Source organism: Petaurus breviceps, unplaced genomic scaffold (genome assembly GCF_028583685.1).
Source record: "Petaurus breviceps papuanus isolate PSGF00001 unplaced genomic scaffold, PetGlider_PUasm1.0 188, whole genome shotgun sequence".
Classification (NCBI taxonomy): Eukaryota; Metazoa; Chordata; class Mammalia; order Diprotodontia; family Petauridae; genus Petaurus; species Petaurus breviceps.
The window spans coordinates 41,545,259-41,549,930 of NW_027185804.1; positions in this window are offsets into that span (position 1 = coordinate 41,545,259).

Sequence of the window (4,672 nt, forward strand, 5' to 3'; positions counted from 1 at the left end):
TAGGTAAAACAAATGACTACATTATGTTTAAATTTTACAAAGCATTTAGTAAATATACTATAAAGAAAAAACAAATCATATTCTAGCAATATAAAAGAATTTTAATTTAGAATGGTTTGGAAAAATATTAAGATGAACAATAGGTCAGAAAATGTAGATCTTAGAGCAAAAAGGAAGGAACTGCAAATAACTGAACAGACAACTTAGTACTTAGATTTACACATCTAAAATATAGAAGGGGAAGAAAAAATGACTGATAATGAGCAAAATATAATTTTCAAAAAATTTTGTAAAACCATAGTGACAGACCATGAAAATAACCTAAACTTAAGGTTCAGAAATTTCTCCCCAAAACACAGAAAATTTAAGATCCTAAATAACAAATAAAGAAAGAAATGCAATGTGAGAAACAAGCTTGTGGGCTCACAGGACTTCCCAGGCAGGGTCAGGGAGTTAGCCCAGACAAGCTTCTCCTCTCCACTGCTTCTCTGGGGGGCCCTTATGAAGTTTCACATGAGATACACCCCAACATGGCCTTGGGCATCCCAGGACTTCCCAGGTGGGTCAGGGAGTTAGAGAAGCTTCTGATGTCCACTACTTCCCTGGGGACCCTTAGGAAGATTCATGTGATATACCCCTTAAAATGGCAAACCCCTTCTCGTGAAACAACTAGAAACAGCTTGTGCAGAGGAAGGTCTTGATTCTGCTTCTGGTGAGGAAGTGGGTGTGGTGGTAGCAGGTGCAGTGCTCATTAGGAACTCACTCATAGGGATACAGAAGCAGGAGTGAGGTTCTACAGTTATGGCCCTCCTGGCAGACTTTTGTTAGTCAAATTCCTCACTTTATTTCCTGATTATATACAGATTACATAGGCATGATAGTGAGGACACTTGTGACTGTGCATGACCTCTAAGGTTCGAGCTGTTTACAATACCCCCACCTTGCTGGTTCCCTCTGGCCATTGTCATAGTTCCAAGAGGGTCATTTTCTTAGTAAAATAAGATAAAGAAGCTTCCCCACAGCTATTTATTATCTTCTGATAACTTTTTGTGGAAGCAAAACAAGATGTCATAATATCCCCTCTTACACACAGAAAAGTACACAGTTTATTTGAATATAAAAGGTAAAATACTTATAGCTTGAGAAAGAAAATTAATTTTAATGTTGTTAATATCAAATGAAATATTCCTTTCTCTGGGAAAAGGTCATCCTGACTGGAGCTTAAAGAAAAGACCTGAACAGGCTTAGGATTGCATTGCTGCCCTTAAGGCACTTTGCTCTCCCCCAGGTTGATCCTGGGACCCACCCTGGGAATCTGAGTTCTATTTACCTTGTGAACAAAAACTAACTTGGGTTAACCCCAGCTACCAGAAGTGATTCAAGTGTCCTTGCTTCTCTCATTAAGGTTTGGGGAGAGTTGAATACTGAAGGAGAAAACAGCTAGGGGGTTTTCTTGCTAAGATTACCAGAAGTTCTTGATTACCAGAGGTTCTTGACCAGGCCTTGATCTTCATATAACTCCCCTGACACACTTCCTTTTTTCTCCTGAATGTATGAAAATCTTTCTGTAAGGTTTCCCCATGGACACTCATGCATTCAGACACATGACAGTTCCCCAGGCTCAGGACCCTCCCTATCTTGATTAAAGATCCCTTTTTCTTCATAGAGGAGTTTGATTTATTTCAGCACTGATCTTTAAAATGAAAGGATCATTTTTTTCCCAAAACCTATGCTTGAAACTCCTAGACCAGGGGTGGGGAATCTGCAGCCTTGAGGTCACATGTGACCCTCTATGTCCTCAAGTGTGGCCCTGTGACAAATTTGTTCAGTGAAGTTTAAATTCAGTCAAAAAGCCTCACTTGAGGACCTAGAGGTCCACAAGTGACCTCAAAGCTGCAGGTTTCTCACCCCTCTCCTAGACATCATAACGCTTATATTTCAGAATTTCAATGATGAAGAACAAAATTGGTAAAATTCCAGAAAAGTATAATTAGTATAATACAGGATTACTAGACAAACATACAAAATTAGGAAACTTTATGCTCAAAACAAATATATTTAAGCTGCAGTGAAAAAGAATATATTTTCCAAGGCTACATCTGATTATTAATGAAAAAAATATATTTAAAGTACATGTTATAGGGCAGCTAGCTGGCACCAGAAATAGAGCATTGGTCCTGGAATCAGGCAGACTTGAGTTCAAATACAACATCAGACAATTACTAGTTGTGTGACCCTGGAGAAGTCATCTAACCTTGATTGCCTCGCCCCAAAAATGTTGTTTCCTAAAACCAGAAAATTGCCAACATCCTACAATCTGAAAATTGTAAGTTCTGTGTTCTGTGTTGTGTCAGTTCTGTGTTGTTCTGTTAGGCTCAAGTTTTTACTTTCGTGTCTGTTTCTCCAGTGAAACAGGCCTTCCTGATAGACCCTCTCAGGTCTAGATCACAAAAAAGAGAATGATACTGCAGATAGATCTTCACATAACACCAAGACTATGTGGCCTTTCAGGGGCTGTTCCAAACTTTCCTTAGTAAATCAGCAAAGCAATAAACAATCAATTTTCCTGTGAAATAACTAAAGAATCAATAGATTCGAAACCAAAAGTAGGGGTGAAGTCAAGATGGCAGAGTAGAAGCAGGACTTCTGTGGGGCTCCGGCTTCCACCTTCCCCAATTCATGTAAAAGAGGACTCTAAACAAACTTTGGAGCTGCAGAACCCACAAAATAACACAGAAAAGTTAACCTCCCACTGAGGACAGCCTGGCAGGCCAGCAGCAAGCAACCAGCACAGCACTCTGGGAGCCAAGCCCAACCCAGTGTGAGCAGGAGGTTTTAGCCCCAGGATGGGCCTGACCAGCCACCACCTGGAGGGACTCCAGATCACCAGCAGCTCTGGCCATTTACAGATTCATCAACACATAGATGCAAAGGACAAAGTGAGAGGTCAGTGCAGTGTGGACTTTGGGACCAGTAATTGGGAGTGCATCAGCTTTTGCCCCCAGGGTGAGAAGCCACTGAGACGCCTTGCTGGCAGCATGTGGCAGCTTAGCTCCTGGCCTGAAGAGTGTAGAGGGATGAAGCGACTAGTCTGCAGGGTAATCACTCTTGCTTTAACCTGCTTGGATCTGGATTGCAGTCTAGGGTGGAAGTCCTGGGATGCGTGACCAACTTGCCAGAGCATGTGGAGGCCTCAGAGAGGGCACCCAACTAATACCTCCAGCAGCTGAGAAAACCCTAGCATTTGGGATGAAAGCTCCTCTGTCTGGTGGAAGAGTCCTACTGTGGTAAAAAGCCCAGAGATCAAGTGACTAAACGGAGACATGACCAGGCAAAGGAAACAAAGCAAACAGAAGAATCCAACATTAGACTCCTATTTGGGGACAAAAAGGAGCAAAGCATAGAACAGGAGGAAGACAGTGAAGTCAGAACTTCTGCACCAAAAGCTTCAAAGGAAAATACAAGCTGGTTACAGGCCATAGAGGACCTTAAGAAGCAGATAAGAGAAGTGGAGGAAAAATTGGGAAGGGAAATGAGAACAGTGCAAGAAAATTATGAAATGAGAGTCAACAGCATGACTGAAGAAAGTCACACCTTAAAAACAGACTGACTCAATGGGCAAAAGAGGCTCAAAAAGGCAATGAGGAGAGGAATGCCTTGAAAAGCCAAATTTACCAGATGGAAAAAGAATCTCCAAAGCTCAATGAGAAGAATCATTCCCTTGGATTTATATTGGAACAAAGGGAAGCTAGTGACTTTAAGAGAAATCATAATGATGTTAAACATATCCAAACAAATGAAAGAATAGAAGACAATGTGAAACATCTCATGGGAAAAACTACTGACCTAGGAAAAAGATCCAGGAGAGATAATTTAAAAATTATTGGACTACCTGAAAGCCATGATGGGGGAAAGAACCTAGAAATCATCCTGTAAGAAATACTCAAGTAAAATTGCTCTGATGTTTTAGAACCAGAAGGCAAAATAGAGGTTGAAAGAAGCCACCAATCACCTCCTGAAAAAGATCCCAAAAAGAAAACTCCTAGGAATATTATAGCCAGGTTCCAAAATGCCAAGATCAAGGAGAGAATATTACAAGTAGCCAGGAAGAAAAATTTGAATATTGTGGAAACACAATCAGCATAACACAGGATCTGGCAGCTTCTACACTGAGGGACAGAAGGGCCAGGAATAGGATGTTCCAGAGGGCAGTGAAGCTGGGATTAAAAACAAGAATCAGGGGCGGCCAGGTAGCACAGCGAGTAAGAGCACCAGCTCCAGTGTCAGGATGACCTGGAGTTCGAATCCTGGCCTCAGACACTCAGCACCACACCCAGATTGCTTAAAAAAAAACAGAGTTGTGTAGAAAATTTGATATCCAGATACAAGAAGAAAGAGAAGCTTGAGAAGGTACATAGGGAAAAGAAATCATAAGTGACTGATCAAAGTTGAACTATTAATATTCCTATATGGAAAAATGATAATTATAACAGATGAAACTTTTCTCAGTATGAAAATAGTTTAAGGGAATGTGTATATATTTATATATGTGTGTGTATGTGTATATGTATGCATATGTATATGTATGTATATATGCATGTATGTCTATATCAGAGGTTATATGGTGTATCAGCAATGCCATATTCACAATGCCTATAGAGATTACAAATAT